The sequence below is a fragment of the Malaya genurostris genome, chromosome 3 (genome assembly GCF_030247185.1).
Source record: "Malaya genurostris strain Urasoe2022 chromosome 3, Malgen_1.1, whole genome shotgun sequence".
Lineage (NCBI taxonomy): Eukaryota > Metazoa > Arthropoda > Insecta > Diptera > Culicidae > Malaya > Malaya genurostris.
Window position 1 is genome coordinate 100,111,772 of NC_080572.1, and position 19,150 is coordinate 100,130,921.

A 19,150-nucleotide genomic window follows, 5' to 3' on the forward strand; every position below is an offset into this window, starting at 1 on the left:
TTTCGCTAAAGAAGTTGAACAAATTAAACCATATTCTAAACCTTTCTGGAAACTTTCTAAGGTTCTTAAGAAACCTCAGAAACCAATTCCTGCTCTCAAGGAAGGAAATCAAATACTTCTTACAAATGGTGAAAAAGCTCAAAAGCTAGCTCAGCAGTTCGAGAGTGTCCACAATTTTAATTTAAACGTTGTGAGTCCTATTGAAAATGAAGTCTCACTGAAGTATGATCATATTTCAACCCAAGTGTTATCACACGATGACATTATTGAGACGAATTTTGATGAAATTAAATCAATTATTAGGAAACTCAAAAACATGAAGGCTCCTGGTAATGATGGAATTTTTAATATTCTTATTAAAAATCTTCCCGATGTTGCCTTGAGACTCCTGGTTAAAATTTTCAACAAGTGTTTTTCATTAGCTTACTTCCCAAAAAGATGGAAAAACGCTAAAGTAATTCCTATCCTAAAACCTGATAAAACCCAGCAGAAACATCAAGTTATCGCCCAATTAGCTTACTTTCTTCTATCAGTAAACTTTTTGAAAAAATTATCTTGTTAAGAATGATGACTCATATAAATGAGAATTCAATTTTTTTACCAGAGCAGTTTGGATTTCGTCATGAACATTCAACTACTCATCAACTTGTCAGAGTAACGAACATGATAAAATCAAATAAATCTTCTGGGTTATCCACTGGAGTTGCTCTTCTAGACATAGAAAAAGCATTCGACAGTGTTTGGCACAAAGGTTTAATGGCAAAAATGTCTGATTTCCAATTTCCTAATTATTTGATCAAAATGATTCAAAATTATTTAACTGATCGTACTCTTCAGGTTAGCTATCAGAATTGTAAATCTGAATTGCTACCCGTACGAGCCGGTGTTCCGCAGGGTTCGAGTGTAGCTCCAATCTTGTATAATATTTTCACTTCTGATCTTCCAAATCTACCCGTTGGTTGTCAGAAATCGCTATTCTGTGACGACACAAGTCTGTTAGCCACAGGTAGAAATCTAAGAGTGATCTGCAGTCGCCTACAAAGAAGTTTAAATATTTTCAGTGATTATCTGTCAAAATGGAAAATTAAACCAAATGCAGCAAAAACGCAATTAATTATCTTTCCTCACAAGCCAAGAGCTTCTTTTCTTAAACCAAACAATAATCACATTCTCAAATTGAATGGCTTGGAATTGACATGGTCTGATCAAGCTAAATACTTAGGTTTAACGTATGACAAAAAGCTCACTTTCAAGGATCACATTGAAAGAATCATAAGCAACATAAGCAAATTCCGACAAAAATCGATGCAATCTTCAATTGAATCGATTCGCTCTCTGTATTAGTTAGTAAGTTAGTATATAAGTTCCTTTTCCCCATTACACAATACAAGTAGGTTTAGAATTTTCCCTACACAAAAATCTCAGAATTGCGGAAGCAAATGATGTCTTCATGCTAATAACCAAATCATATATATATATATAACAGGGCTGAAAAGTCACCACTTGTGGCTGAACACCCAATTTAAATCTTAATAATTTAATTTTAACTCATATTCCAATAAATAGTTATTTAAAAAAAAAAAAAAAAAAAAAACACACGTCGAACGGAACAAAGCCGCACTCACAGTCGCGTACTAGTTTTGCATCGTCATTGACGTCACGACGTCATGCATCGTCATGACGATTTTAATGTTTCGACACTCATCGCCCTATAATTTCGGAACCGGAAGTCGAATCAGAATGAAATTACACAGCATATTTAAAGACAATGAGAGCTTCAATTTGAATCGTGGTTCGTGAAAATCGGCTCAACAGTTGCTGAGAAATTGAATTGAGTTCCGTTTTTTGGAGATTTTCTTCACTCTTATCGGTGCTTTCGGAAGTGGAAACCGGAGACTAGTAGTTCCAAAGTAGTTTTATATATTCACTAACTAACAAGATCTGTCAACTGGATCAATTTAGCAGCAAGTTTTATATAAATGTGCACCTCGTTTCGCCATCGCTTGTGAAAAAAAAACTCATGAAATTTAAAGATTCCACTAATCGCACTGTAATACCGGAACCGGAAGTCGGACCTGGATCAGTTTTTCGAGGACTTTTGGCATTAAAAATGCCTTACTCTTCACTATATGGGGCCGGGTGTCAATTAAAAGTTTCAAAAATAGTCGCGTAACCTTTTTGTGTCATAATTTTGAACGATAATAACTCGGTCATTTGTTCATGGATTGTTATCATTTAACAACCAATCGATTCGGAAACTTTTAACTTAAACATGTATGACGACGTCGTTTCAGTATTTCAATAGCATACTATTGAAAAACTGGTTGGAATGAAATGGAAATTTAGTTGTTTAAATGAGTTCCACATGCTAACATATACAGAATAATTAGATGCAATATCATATAGTATCAAAGATAAACTCACGGTAAGTTTATCCGCGATTTACATGTATCGTTTGAATAGGAACCCTCGTAGAATTTGGTTAACCGCCAGTTTAGTTTAATTATTATTTGCTTCAAAACAATAAGCCTCTGATGACTACACGCGTTGTAACTATGACAATGTTCATTCATGTGTTGATAACATCAAGTTACAATATGAACAAAATTTCGGAATTTTGTTGCGTATCCATACTGTATATTCCTAATATGCCAAAGCGAAAAACAATGTAAGTAACTAAATATTTTATGAGGACTGTTTCACATGTTTTCTTCCTCATATTGTTGCCATATTATTTACCGACACTTTCCGAGGATTATCGATTTTGAAGGAGGATTAATAAAACTACACTATTACTGAGTTTACTGGTACAACATTTTTCGTTAAAATAAATAAAATCTTCTCTTGGATCGATTAACTGTTTATAAAAATAATAAGTTTGTACGTTTCTCGAAAATTATTATCATAAAATTCATTTGTTTCATTTGTTCAGGTTTAAATCTTTAGGTTGTTTGTATCTAAAATTGAGCTTTCAAGTATCTTTGAATTCATCATAATTGACTTCTAGTTAAAGGACGTTATTCAAAAACTTAACAATGTAAAAATTTGTGGAAAGGGATCAAAATTGAATAATCAATGATCAAGGCAGAATCTAATTGTCAATTTTATCATTCGCTAACAATCTCAGCGCTAGAGCAAGTTTATAATTATTCAATTGAATAAGTTTTTAGTTTAGTGTATCATCATCATTATCATCTTTGTATTAATTATGAAGACCCTAGAAACGTTCCATTTTTAATGTTATTGTGCTCGGTCGTGTCTTGAATACAACCCTCTAATTTTTTCTGATTAGGTAACATACAGTGTAGGAAACTCAACAGTTTTCTATATGCCATTCCTGATGAAAACTCTTATACATTCAAAACCGAATGATATTTAAAAAATCGTTGAGAAATTTCCAGATATATCCTATTATTAACGCGTAAAATTTTAAAAACATATTTTTTATATAAATAAAGTTTGAAGAATGCAAAAAATATTACAAAACTATTGTTCTGCCTTACGCGGGTATATATACAACCTCCACCATGTCATTTCTCGGATGTATTTTCAGTGTCACACCGTGCCACTGAATTCATCTGTTATATACAAAGGATACAACAATTAAACTTCCGGGAATGCACGTGATTTTATGAAATTTGTGGAAGTTTGATAAAAGTTAAATCTTTTAGGGATTCTTCACTAAAATCTGTACAATTCAACTGAACAAAAACATCACCATTGGATAATGATTGACAAATTTTGCTGTGTGTGCCGTGTGATAATAATAAAGTTTCTTCTCACTGATAGGTGGATTGAGTACACTTTTTCGAGTCAGTTTCCGAGTCGATATCAATATCCACATTTCATCCGACGTTTTGTGGACACAGGATTGGGTTGGGTTTCGGATAAAAATAGTTCTCTTCTTCTGTTTCCTAGATTGAAAAATGCTGCCATGCGGAATTGATCACAAAACTATTCAGTATGCTCTTATCTCGAAGCGAATGACATATTAGTTCCAAAGCATATGAAATAGTCTACCGTTATACAAACAATTTTTTCATCAACTCGTGAGTAGTTAATTAGGTTAAGTTTCTCTCTGCTCCGTAGCACGAATAATGTTAGCAAACCTAGGAGACTTGCTGGATAACCAGCTTTTTTAACCTTACTTCAAATGTTACAAAAAATCTACACAGCATCATTCCATCCGTTTGATGCATCTGACAGGACTGCTATATAATGTACGAGTCGGTGTGTTGACTCCCACGTGATCGGCAACGTCGCTATTAGCGGTATATGTTCGATCCAATACGGTGTTGTAACTTCTGGCTTTTATGTGCTGGTGACACAATTGAAAATATATGTAAAACCCGGGAATGGATGAGAACGACGTAAATCGTGAGGTTAAAGCTTCCTTTTGCTGAGAATATCAGTGACGTTGCATAATACTAGCTGATCAAACCGACAGCACCGTTGATGGGACTTTAAATGAAACAATTTAGCACGACCCTGCAGTTCAGACTCACTTTAACAAAAAAAATTATACTTTCGAGAGCAATCGTTCTAACGATGATTTTCAATTAAGCACTCATCCGCTGATAGAGGAAAACAGGTAGCGCATGAGTACAATAACCAATCATACCTGCTTCATGAGGTCCAGTTAGTTAATGTTTAAGAACCCTTGTGCGGAGCGCTAGTGATGATGATGGTGATGATGATGATGATGATGATGGCCATGATGTTGCTAAAAGAAGGTATGTCTAACGAAGCGTTGTGCAGCTCATTTACGTGTGAGTAATGAACAGATTGCCGCAACCGCGACCAAAACCACTTGAGCGGGTTCTGTGTTTGATCGTTAATTCAAGACTCTCGGTTCGTCTCGTCTTAAGGTGATGATTTGCTCGAGCGAAACCGTTCCAGGTTTTTCCCGCTCGCTTAGGGGGCTTCAGCTTTGCACCGCCCGAGTGCACATTTCGATGATCTCGTTATCCGCCGGCCGGTTTTCCACTTTGGAGCAACAGCAACGTTATGCAATCACGAAGTGAGAGTCCGCGAACGGTTTCTTTTGAAAATGGCTGTCCAGGTTGGAACCTCAGGCGCTGGTAGGTATTTGTTGGGCGCCAGTCGACTCCTTACCGAACTCTGAACGATTTTTCAATCGGCGTTTCCGTCAATTGATCTTTGTCTGCTGGTGGATGTGGTGCCCACTAATCGTAAGAGCTGGATCGAAAAGTGTGCAAATAAATCTATAATCAAGTGGTTCATAAACACGTTGCGTTTTTTATTTCCACCATCGAGCACCTTCGATGGTGCTTCAGGCACCGTTTTTCCCGCTCATTTCCGCGAAGGTATCAGTGCTCCTGCGGCTATGACTGGTATATGGCTGGTGCCTACATTGTTCGGGTGTTCGGACGGCTTCGCCAAGATTGCTAAGGCATGATTTACAGGGGCTACTACTGACTTGCTATGGGGTTGCGAGCCTAGTAAGAGCGTCGTATTTTCACACTCCAGACTATTTCCTTCTACGTTGTATGTGCAATCGCGAATCGCAAAAAAATGTAAATAAGCAAATCAGCCACTATTCGGACTCGTAAATCCAAAACCGTGATATTTTAATTACTAAACTGCTTTGCTCGCCATGCAACACAACATCATCAACAATAACATCTACAACGGCGAAAGCAAAAACATACCGCCAACCCCGACAGACTGGAGAGTTGCATAACTGAACTAAACTATTGGCCAACGGTAATGTAGCAGTCATTCGTGATGCTGGATTTATTTGATATGAAAAGATATGGCTTAAATTCAGTTCACTATGGAAATGGTTTTGTGCTAGGTATTATTCAATAGCAGTAGCCTGATATCCTTACATGTTCCATATTGTGTACTTTCAGGAACTTATTAGATGGTATGTTGGTTAAGGTTCTTTTCAAATTGAGACAAGGTATCAAAACTTAAGAGAACATTGACCTAAAGTCAGTGTTGGTGATTGCCGAAAATTTGACAGAAGCTGCTATATTGCTATCTATATTGTATACAACATTTTCAATCCGGTAGAAGATGCTACAAGAACTCGAGTCTCTCAATGCATGAACCGTGAGAGAATTTTGCTACATTTCATCGCTCCACTTCATACTCTGAGTATTTCACGCCCTTAAAAAATATTTACAGTCTGATAATGATCGTTGATGTGTGGAATTTCCCAAGAGAGAATCGCAAGTTGACAATTATCGCAGAAAATCGAATAGATGATTCAACTTGATGATTCTCATACTAGGTTGCAATATTTCAAAACCCTTGTGTGGAGCATTCACAGACATTTTCATAGACACAACTTATACAAAGGTTATATGCACATAGTTAGAATAAGCGGCAATAGTGAAATGATTCTATCGCAATTATCAACTGCCTGTATAGAATCGGATCGCGAAACGAGAATAAGCGACCGTTTGTTGCTTCAGAGAGGATCCCCACAGCAGCGTGCTAACCTTTGATTCTCAGAAATGTCATCGAGCGAAATTCGCTCTCGCACTGGTGTCGATTCTATGTTAAATGAGCCATGCCAGGTTTTTGTTGTTGCGATGATTTTCGTTTCTCTTTGATGGCACTGATTCAATCGTTGAAGAGTTGCCAGTGAACGTTTTTTGATACGATAAAAGCCATCCTTGCCTAAAGTAAAAAAAAACTCTTTTCAATCCACCAAGTCATGATGGTTCTCTTGCGATTCAATTAATCTTTTCAAAACATATTATTGTGATACAAATTTAGATAGTTCTTGTTCGTTCAGATTTATTTGGGGAATTCACCAAAGCGTACTTCATCGCTTACTTCGTTTATTGGACACCATGTGTGGATTTTTTAATGTGGAACACATTTTTGTTTTCTATATAGTGGTGCAAACTAGAAACTCAAGAAAATACACGTAGAAATGTGGTCAGGTTTTGAACAATTACAGCTCAGTCAATTTTGTATCAATTATTAATATTATGTCACCATTTGATTGGAAATATTTCTACGTATTGATTTAAATGTTCATAGCCATGTATTTTTAATTTTATATCATTTAAATGTTGATTAATAGCTAGCAGTGTCCTATTTTGGCTGCAAAAAATCTCCGGCATACCGGATTTCCCTGCCATAGTTTCAAATTAAATTTCGACGGTTTTGAAGGAGTAAGCGATATATCAAAGGGAAAGCAGCGCTCTGATTGGTCAAACGAAGCAAAAGCAAAGCTGTTGGAAGCACGCGAATCTACAAATAGAAGCGAAATTATAGCTAACGTTTCAGTCTTATGCGTAGCTTGCTAGAGGTAGGTTGTTGCTACACAGCAAGACAAAAAGTGCCATAAACGATTTGAAGCTTTTATTGGTATGCTCTGATCTTGTGTCATGCAAGATTGGATGAAATCCCATGTTATGTCGTTTCGCCTGAGAAATTGACAACTACCCCAGGGTAAATTTTGAGTGCATAAGACTAATTTTTAATTTATATAAGATGAACTCGATTGATAATGAGAAATATTTTATCGTTTCAACCGAAATCGCAGAATGGTAGTAATGGTAGAGAAGCGCTATAAAAATAACTGCTTGCATACAAAACATGAGCACAAGCTTGGTGAAGAGAATCTTAAATATCGATATCCGTATCGCAAGCATGTACAAACATTTATTTGCATACATTTGGGCTATTGATGTAATTTCGTCGGCTACAAAACAAATACAAATCACGATAAATAAAGTCTATATTCTGGGTTCGCGTGTTCGGTATTGATTCCTAATAAGGATTAATCTAAGCAGATTCTTGTGCATTTGCGGATTCAAAAGTGTGACGATTAATTGAAAATGTCAATCATTGGAAATTTTGGTTGCCTTGTTCCACATCAACGGCTCGAACAACCCCAAGTGGCTGATCCTTGTAGTTTTTTACTTTTCTGTACGTTTCGTCAGTGCAAAGCAGTTCAAATTGAAATATTTAGTACAAAAACCTTAACAGTCCAAATTGCAAAACACTCATTATTTTGCACCGAAGTGCCACGTCTTTACTAACGCGCCGAACGAAAACGTTCAGGTATGGTCATTTAGGGGGTAATCCTATGCCGGAAACAACGTTTGCACTAAGCAGTTCAATTTGAACTGCTCTGCACTGACGAATCTAAAACGAAACGCAAAGAAAAGCAAGAATGGTTATGTGCCCTAAGCACTATCCTAACTATGTTTTTATAACAACTACATGATTTATTTATTTATTTATCCTAGTTATGTCCATCGGATATTAATGGACACGATGGGAAAAGGCTCATTTGAGTTTTTTTAATACACACTAAACTTCATTCAGTATTTTTTCATCTTTTGACGAGTTTAGAACAGCCGAACTATCGACCATCTCATTCTATTGATTTATTAGCACAGATAAACATTTGTTGACAGCAGTACCATAATGACTGAGGACAGTTTCGGTAAAGACGTAGTTTTTTTGGCTATTTTCCCGTTTCAAATTAAATTTTCTTGGAAACGGGATGAATATCGAAAAACCCATCTGACAATCTCTTCGAAATTTAGTTAAGAATACTCTGTGAAATTTTCAGAATGATTGATTGAGTTTACCGCTCGTGTTGTATTTTTTTTTTGACTGAAGAACTGCTGAAAATTGGAACGCTCAGAATTGCATACCTCTACTTGTTCATCGAATATCTCGGTTTTGAAAAATCTACCGTGACAAAGTCCAGATAATTTAGTTTAGATGCGATTAGTGCATAAAAACATATATGTTATCGCGATAAAAATAAGTCAGTTTCAATGCATCCGCCATTTTATTCGCTTTAAGTTTCCTGGTGGTGTTTCGGGAAAAGAAGAGGAGAGGAGAGAAATCAAATCTACTCAAAAAAGTTCCTAAACACAGACGCAAAGGGAATTTAGAGAGTCAGAGAGGAAGATTCAAAGTCTATCGTTTTTATTGTTGGATCACTTAGTCATCTTTTTACTGGGAGGAGAGGGGTTATCATTGCTATCAAGCGAACGAAGCGAAAGCAGTGGTTCGCTATTCACGCATCCGTCCATTGATACGGTGTCACTGTTGTTGGTGAAATCATCGTTACTTTTTGACCAGCCATTGGGTGTGATGTGAGCAGCAGATGGCTTAGCTGGGATACTGATGGTTTCGCCGCTGGAGCATGTTTTGTTGTTGATGGCTGGCACAGATGTACTGGGGTTGGTGTAAAGGAAGCATCGTTGCCCTTCGGTGTAGTTGTCTTCTGGCCCAGTTTATCACAAGGCTTACTATAGTGAACAGCTTTTTAGTAATATCGACATGTAGCCATCTGATTGTCATAGGTAACAAGAGATTTGCACGTAATTTTTGTACCCTGGCCGAAAGTCACATAAGAAGGTATGGCCTTCCTCAAGCGCATGCGTAACAAACGTACGCCTTTTAGAATACCGGATAAAAAGTTCTTCCACACTTCTTTTTCGGTGGAAAAAGAATGTCTCCGTACTGGGACATAGTTTTGCGATAATGGTGTCATTCCTTAATTTTTCGTTGGTCTACACCAAGGATTTCATATAGTAGCTTCTGCTTCGTTTGCCTTAGGGAGGCATAGTGTCATGTATAAAAAATACCACATCATTCTGCGTAGTACGAAATTTGGCACAAAAAGGAATCTATAAATATATGCCATTTTAAAATTTTAGTCTTAAGTGGATGTTGGTTGCCTGTAAAAGAAACACGTAGCTTGTGTAGTAATTGGATGACAAAACTGAGTTATATCCATTCGCTCGCTTGATAATTGCGCGTGTATGTGTGTGTGTGTGGATGTTGGTTCTACGGAAACTAGCAGGCCAATTCAGAACCATCGGCGATAGTTTTTTCGAACCTAGTTTGAAGCCCTTGTTTCTCGATGATTTGTTAATGGATTTGCCACATTTAAATTGATTTGAAAGTATAAAATCAGAAATGTATTGATTGTCATCGAGTCGTATGCATACTGAAATCTCCATTTACGTGCGAAACAGTGACTTGCAAATTAATTCAGTTAATCATGTAATCTAATAAAATGATTAGCAATTGATATAGTCTTACGAAGCACTATATCGGCTTTGAAAATGGTTGAAATTCGTCTCAGGACCTAATCTAATATTCATGGAGAAATAATATAAATCCATCTTCAAATCATCTGGATAGAGGCGTTTAAAATTATGGTAATTCTGAGCCTGATCATCGAGATTCATCAACCAGTAGGTTTGAAAACTTTTAACTCAACCAAGTATAGCAAAAGTATATAATAGTGTTAATAAGTACTTATAATAAATTGGATTGAATTGATTGATGGTTGAACGTGTCAATCAGAGCACGTCAACCAGCTTGATGAGTGGGTGTCAATGATTATTGTTTTTCTTTTTTTATAATAAAATTTTTATTCTGGCCTTTTTGAGTAAAAGCTTTACGTTGCTGATTGGCTTACATTTTTGTTACTTAATTTTTTTTTGCTATTTAATCCCGTTGTCACCCTTTTTCTAGGGGGAGATGAGTTTCCATTTCCATCCAACGAGGATCGGGGGTCACTTTGTCCGCGGCTTATCTCATCATCCGCTGTTTCATCGTCGGTGTTGTGTGTGATTTCCGTTTTCTTTTCGTTTTCCTTGTTGATCGTAGTGTTGGGCTCGTTGAGAGTTGCTGTAGATGCACCTTGTTGTACATTGGTTGCAGTTGCTGGTTGGTTGGAGGGTAAGTTGTTAACTGCAGCTGGTGTACTTTGTTATATATGATGGTTTCGTTGAAGGGGATGCTTCATTGTTGTTGGGGGCTGTCACAGGTGTACCGTTGTCCTTTGGTGTGGTTGTCTCCTTGTCCAGTTTATCACATGGCTTACCGTAGTGAACAGCTTTTTGCAAAATAGTCATGTGGCCATCTTATTGTCATAGGTAACAAGTGATTTGCACGGAATTCTTGTATCTTGACCGAAAGTCACATAAGAATGTATAGGCCTCTTCAAGCGCATGCGTAACAAACGTACGCCATTTAGAATACCGGGGAAAAAGTTCTTCCACTTTTCTCTTTCGATAGAGAGAATCTCTCCGCATTGGGACATAGTTTTGCGAATATAAGAATCGGTGACGCTTAAGGGAAGATCATGCACACTCACTTCTATAGCACTATCTTCCATATATACTGGAATGTTGTACTTAATGTTCTCGTGCTCCACATAGTGCACATTGTTAATGTCTTTTGAGAATTGAATTGTATCCAACTCTTTATAAAACTGGAAGTAAATCACATTATTTGTCTTATTGCATTGAAGTAAATGCACACGTTTAATGTCAAGATGCATTTGCTCCTTAAGCAAACCATTAAGTTCTCGTATCGAAGGTCGAATTTTGCACTGCCTGAAGTCAACAACAATTGTATTCTTTCGTATCGGCGGTAGCTTTTGTTCGTTTGGTTCATTCATTTCGAAATCGTTCTATTGTTCACTACACAATACTGTACTTATCTTTCGATTCACCACCATCTCGATGTCAACTAATTAGATCTTTGTCGTTTTTAGTCATTCGTTCCCATACCCCTTTTTTTCACTCCGTTTTCCACAAAATTACTTCTCCATGTTTCTTTCAATCTATTAGGCAACATCACCATCATAGTCCAGGGAAAACTGCTCCAATCGATGACCAACATGCGGGCCACCCGCCGGGTATCCGTGGCCTGGGGGTGTTTCTCGCGGACCCATTGATACGTAGAATCGTCATTTGGAAGACACTCGTATTATATTAAATCCACCGACCATTGCCGATCTCCAGCTGCAGGCTGAATCTGCCAGAATCGACCATTGCGACCGGAATACGTCACTACCCTAATGATAATACCCTAGTTTTAAGTTAGTCGTTAATCAAGATTAGAAAATACCATTGGCATCTTAGAGGTTTAGCAGTGTGCCTTTAAATATATTATTATTGAATTAAAAAAAATACTGTACTTGGTTTCTTCCGTCCCGACCGAAAGCGGTTTTGTTATATCGACTGACTTGGATGAGATGTGAAAGCGAACTGAATGATTATTGTTGATTATGCTGTTTAAAATCTCTACGTATGTGCATTTTGGAATGGGTTCGATGAGAGGATTTCATATTTGATGGTTTAAGTCACTATTAAACCCAAATTGGCAACTCTATCAAAGTTATTGCAAATTTTTACAATATTATTATTTTTGGTACTGGTATGAGGAATTGATGCCAAAAGGTAAGGTATTGAGTTGTTTACAAATCTAATGTGGCGACTTTCTGTGTTGTCAAATAGGATTTGAAATTTGATATTTTAAGTTATTCTTAGAATTTAGATGGCGATTTCCGGCTTGTTCATATTCAAAAATTCACATTTACCACCCTCTAGTTTTTAACCACAGTGCTACAAATAATCTGCATTTCCAAGTTCCATTAGCATGTGGCAGTAGACAATATTATGTACAAACCGTTGTGTATTTATGTCGACCCTGCACTATTGTTTCTGACATCTCCCACCATTAGTTTTCCTATTAGAAGTCGAAATGAAACGACTCGTTATATCTTCCGTTCAAACAAATCAGAGTAGCTGAAATATCGTTTAGATATCGTACAGAATCAGGTTGATTCCAACTATTTATCTGATGTCAATCTATATTGAATCGAAATATACCCGGAATAAATTGGATCATCATGCACTGCTTATTTTTAAGGGATATATGCAGTTTAAGAAAAAGTTGATATTGGTGTCAATTAGATTGTAGATTTATGATAAGGAGAATGGGTGAGAAATATTTTTCTTTAATTTGGAACTCAAAAATCGTATGATTATAATTGAATAGTTCTCAATTTCAATTTTCTGTAGTATTCTGAAGAAATAAACCAAAATACAAAAAGTTCTAAGAAGTAGATCCGTAGAAAAAGCAAAAACACCATTTTGTTGTAGACGTACGACCATTATTCAACGTTACCCAATAATATATATCAAACAGAAGTGGAAGTTGGGGACGGGTGTAGCGTAATGGGTAAGTCGATGCCTTTCACGCAGCCCACCTGGGTTCGATTCCCAACCCCGCACATAGGGTCAGACAGTTTTTCTGGCCCGAAGAGGCGAATGACCTTAAGGTTAAAACCTCTGTAATCGAAACAAAAAAAAAAGTGGAAGTTTGCAAAACAAACTTTTGCGATAAATATTGCTTCAAATACGTCTTGAATGTACTTGACGATGATATATTAGTAACTGACGGTTCTAAATTCCTAAAATCAGCTTTAGAATCAACGATAGTGTTTCACGATTAATAGCCTATTTTTAAAATTGAAATCTGTTGATGAGAGAATACACAATTCTGTAATTTTTTTCATTAAAGTGTAGTTGTATTCAGTTTGCTTCTCATTAGCTTTCTGTGCAAGTCTAATGAATAATGAATAATATGCGCGATCCTTTTGAAACTGTCATTTTTAAAGAAAGACGATATTTAGCTCTTTAAGAATAGTAGCGCTATCAATAAAGTTTTTATGAGTGGACAGGAGTAACGTAACATACAGACCATGGTAATTGAAAAGGATCAATAGAATACAAGGGCGGGCTTTTCTTCACGTCTATCGGGGCTGCCTGTCACCACAACGGCTTGCACGAGTGTCTTGTGTGCGTAAAAAAGTAAACGATTGCTTGTCGACCATATCCCTTTTTGATCCTTTATACAGTGGCATGCTGATCAACGTTTGTCGATAGGGCTTGATCAAAGTGTAGAGGGAAGACGATCCAGTGCTATGGACGGTTGTCTTGCTACAAACACATCTCATTACATACATCACAATATAATAATGAGTGTTTTGTCGATATTCCTATCTTGAATATTTTGGAACAGATTCGACGATTAGTTGACGGAAAATATCGTTTAAATTCGATTTAGAATACAAGATAACGAAGATGAAACCTTTGAAATGGAAGATGGACGTCGTCAAAGTACAAGTTTTAACAGCTGAGTACAACAAGGCGATAAATAGGCGTGTAATAGATTACTTTTCGTTGTGGGAAAAGATACCGTTGTTTTTTGACACTCTAAGAAGATTATATTATACAGAATATATAGACTTAAATTGAAGTATTTATATAATGATACGAAATGAAAATAATGCATATTGCATATCATGCAAATACATCTATTCTAATATTTTGTGTTCGATTTATCTAGTTCTACATATTCGTTTAGCTGAAGTTACAATGACTACCGAAAATTTTGAACCAAATCATTCAACTAGCTTCTCGAAAGTTCAAGTAAAATTCTGTGCATTATTTTTTTCAGTTCCATCCGCAACGGTCAAACATTTTCAACACTATGACACCAGTGGCTTAACGCAGTAGAGATTTTTTTCCAACGCGGCATTCCGTGCACTCATCGAAAGGTGCAAGAGCAGACATCCATCAGTGCAACACTTGAACCGTCGACAACGCCTCGACCTCCAACGCCACCGCCACTTTTCGACGCTGCTCACAATAATTTTGCTCCATTATTGAAAGTGAATCACTTTTCACCGGTTAGCCGCTGGCCTACATTTCACAAAAAAAAACTCATTCGCCACCGCAGCCACTTGTTAATCGTTACAAATAAAGACAGAGCGATTTTCAATCGATTTCGGTGAAACTAGAGATACTACGATTGTTTCAGATTTCACGTTTTTTTTTCTTCGGTGGGTTCGCGGTTATACGACCGACAAAAAAGAAGCGGAAAAAGCCATTTCGATATTGTGTATTAATGTTTGCAAAAGTTTTGATTGATTTGCTTTGAGTGTTTTCAGTTTGATTATCGATCCATCAGCTGAATGGAGTGAAAAGTTTTGGAAGGCTGTGATTTTGAATGCCAGGCGAGTTAGAAGAAAAAGTGATGATGTGATTTTTGTTCACCGATGGAAATAAAAGATCACAAAAAGTGAGTCGTTGTAACGTCGATGAACGTTTCTCGCCTCTGGGTAGATGGAGACACGTTCTAAAGTTGGCCCGAGATGGTTCTAAGAAAAGCAATCAAGACGCGTATCAGCAAATATTAGAATACGGAGAGTGGGTGCGAGAGACTGTTGGCGTGCTTTAGAATTGAAAATTTCATTATTTTATAAAAACGCAACGAGGAGGACAAAAATAACCACAATTAGCTGAGCAAGTCTGGTAAAAAAACATAGTTTTTCACTTCAAACGAAAAGAGGATTATAATTGGATCGTGTTCGCAGGATCGCAAGGATCAGCAAAGCGCTTCATTCAAGGTATGTTTAATAATATATTATTTTCATTGATTTTGTTAATAACTGTTGCATTCATTATATAAATATTATTTTTTGATATGTTGTAACTTACAACTGATGAAGTTTATTGCACAATGAGTAAAGAGTAAAAAACGAAAAAGTTGATATTGTTTCACCAAAAATGGTCAACATACATTTTCGACTCGGTTTTATGGAAAAATAACGCAAAATTTTCAATAAAATAAGAGCAAAACAAAATTTGGTTTGAATATTGCCGATTTATTTTGAACATAGTTTCGAAAGTTATAAAAGTTTATTTGTAATCGCTGCAATAAAAAGCTCTGCCCCATACACCATATTTGCCAGATGTTTCTCCACCCATTTGTTCCTATCTGTGGTGCATTGCTAGTTAGACTAGTCAAGTTTTTTTTTAAAGAATAGTTATATGATAATTTGACAAACAAAATAAACAGTAGAAGAATCTGAACCAGCTAAAAAGATTTAAAAATTCCTAATTGCCGAAAAACTTTTTTTTTCAAATGACAGATTGCTTTTTAAGCGGAATTTGATTGATAAAAAAGTTTATATTATTAAGGGGGGAGTAAGGGATAATTTGAATCAAAAACACTTTTTGTTACTTTTTGCGGAGAAACAGCTTAAGCAAATTTATTCCAACTTTTTTTTTTCATTTAAAGAATTATTAGTTAAAGCTCCATATATCAATATTGAAAATTAAGGCGCTAACTGAACATTCCCCAAAACCTCTTTTGAGAATCACGTTGCGAGATGAACACGATAACTCGGCGTAGAATTATCTGGAATCAAAAATGTTCTAAAATTTACTTAAGGGGCGGGTAGCGTCTGACACTTTTGAAAAATCATTTAGTATTTTCTTTGTATTTTCTCATAGTGAAACATTTCAAGAATATTCTGTGAAATTTTCAAGTCTATCGGAACTAAGCTCGACAAGTTATGGGCCTTTGTCTTTGCTTATCTCATACTGCGAAGAAGTAAGAGCTCGGCACACAGGCCTAAGATTCTTGCTTCGATTGACTTAAAAACTTGACAAAACATTCTTGAAATGTTTCATTATAACAGATTATAAACGAAAAACATATGTTTTTTGAAAATGTTAATATTTTTTAATAGACAAAAAACTTTAAACGCGTTTTTCTCGAAAGCAAATTTTGAAAGTCCGCCCGTAAAAAAATAAACCATTGATTTTACAGCATAAACAATTGATTCACAATTAGGTCTATGGGTTACAATACATTTTATTGTATCTTGACAAGATTTTTTTCATTTCAAACGATTCACTATATTGTTTCTTCGATTCTACAATAGAATTTATTGCACACATTGTGTTTCAAACAATATGCAAACTGTACATTTGATTGTTTTCCAAGAAAACATGTATGAGAAAATCTTATGATTTGAATTGTTACGATACTTAACAACCTATACATTCTATTGTAAAAACCATGTTCACAATTAATTGAATAGTGTATAACAATACATTAAAATATTTTTCAATGGTCAAAGCAAAATTGTGGAAGGTTTTGTAACAGCAAATCGTATTGTTTTTCTATAATATTTTTTATTCGGGCGTGTCCATCGTCATTCCAAAACTTACTGAACCATTTTTTTCAAATTTTGCACTCACTTGTTACATGTAAAATACCACACCCCAACGATTTCCTTTTCGTTGTTTGTTACTTTGGGGAGATTTTACAGCAAGAAAATGACGGATTTTTTCATGAAAAATCGTAGTTCTCACTTTGAACAACCACCAAAAATTCACAAAATTAAAAGAAATCAAACAGAAACGTTGGGGTCTAGAAAACCTTCTACTCTAATTATGCTCCTTTAATTCGTTCACTTCTGATAACTCTGCACTGAAATACAGTGGACACCGCAAATCATGATTTTCAAGAAGCGTCCTCAAAAATACCTCTTCACCGACTTATTTCTCAATACTTATAAAAAAAAATTACAAAATGTTGTTCAAGTGATGCTTTTTTATCCAAACTTTTGAATTTATTTTGTTGAGCGATAGTTCTAAAAAAAAATCTTAAAAATGATTATTTTTTTCATCATTTAGAACCTACCACCCTCTTAAAGTACGAATTATTCTCTCCTTTCTGTCGTTCTCAAGTTATTATTTTGGTTTTTTAACAGTTCGTGGCATATTTAAGCCAACCACGCGATCTTACGCTAAATTTTCCGCCAATTTTGAGATGAAAAACTACCATAATATGAAAGTAGAAAAATTTCAAAAACGCAGGGTGGAGGTGGGGGCTTATTTTATACCAATAAAGTATGTTCCAAGTTTGAAAAGAATCGGTTCAGTCGATTTTTAAAGCTCGTGTTCATAGACTTCGAAAAACTGTTTTTTTGCAAAACGCACTTTAATTTTTTTTCTTAAAAAGTGAGCATATAAATATTTTTGGTAATTTACACTGAATTATTCAATTGATTTGAAATTTGGACATAATATTTTCGAAATGTTAAACTACAAGAAAATGTAAAAAAAACGATTTTCTGTGAAACTGCCCTTAAACCAACCCCATCCCCCCTCTACCCTTTGAACTAAACTAAACTAAAACTATCATCACATAAAAGATTAGCCCCTGTTTCTGATATTTTTATTGTCGACCTTGTAAACAATAGAAAACAACTTTTAAGATGCAGAAATGCGCAGGATCGCATTCGATTTTTGAAAAGTAGAGAATATATACTGTAGCACAGTTTCAGCCCATTCCTACCTATTTAAAACTCTAGTCGCAAAAACATCATCATTGCGCCATACATTTTGTATGGAAGGATAAAAAAAAAATTTACAATACCCTATCTTCGAAAAGATATGGAGAACTATTTCTTATTTAAAAAATTTTATACTTTAAACTTCAGTTTTCTGAGAGCTCAAAAAATCATAATATAGTGCAGGAACAAAATTGTTTTTGTTTTTCTGCCACCTTGGCATCACTGTGCGACGCACAGTGGTTCAAAACTGGAAAAGACGGTCAAAAGTCTGTACTGACTTTCACTGATTTTTAAGAGCTAATGTGTCTTCGAATAAGTTTTATAAGATTATATTACATTTCTTTTCAAAGTGTCACCTTAATTTTTGTTAAGGGGGTACCACCAATTTTGAATAAAAGTAATTTTTTTCCACAAAAAATATTTTTTTTCTATTTCATATATATTTCAGATATATTCACTTTATTTCAAAAACAATTTTTTGGGATTTATCTACGTAGAATCTACCTCTATTACCTAAGTATCTACTACAAAGTGCGCGTAAACACGCATAAACATGCTTATGCTTGCACGCGCAACTTAAGCAAATTGTTGGAATTTTTATTATGTTTACTTTTCGACAATTACCAATATTATACAAAATCTAAGTGGAACTCGATGCAATTTTTAGGCCTTTTCAAAGTGGGTTTTAAATATTGAAAATCCGAAAAATTATCAAAAGTTCAACACATATTAAAAAAATGGAAAAATGTTTTCCAATCAAAATATGAAAAAGTATTGCAAAGTACAAACCTTTACGAAGAGATTTTATTTTTAAACGTGTAAATAAATTGAGTTATCGCAAAGCAGCAAGTTTTTTAAGATGATATATTGATCGTGCGACGCTTACTTAGAGATGTGCGAAGCAGCTCATACCGGTGATCAGCTCCGAACCGATCAGCTCACTAAAGGGAATCGATTAAATGTATCAGCTCATCAGCTCATTTAAATTGAACTGAAGGTTTGTTTTGAGCGCCGTTTTTCTTTCATATGCATGATCGAAATCATTGATGCACAAACAACAATGCTATGCGAACTTACTTGTTTGCGAATTATTATTATGTCATATTTGAGAATATCTGCAAAAGTGGCATCCCTGAATGTACCTTAGCCTACTGAGTGAAAGGTAAGATATCTTATTGACAA

General features: G+C 35.5%; 1 protein-coding gene across 2 annotated transcripts in view; it reads left to right on the plus strand.

Moving 5' to 3' along the window:
* LOC131437425 (putative uncharacterized protein DDB_G0277255) overlaps nt 1–19,150 on the plus strand; it is a 284,777-nt gene that overhangs the window by 91,223 nt on the left and 174,404 nt on the right. For both annotated transcript variants that reach the window (XM_058606752.1, XM_058606754.1), the window contains one exon: nt 14,275–15,226. The gene's annotated coding sequence lies outside the window, so the exon portion shown is untranslated. The remainder of the gene's footprint in view (nt 1–14,274; nt 15,227–19,150) is intronic.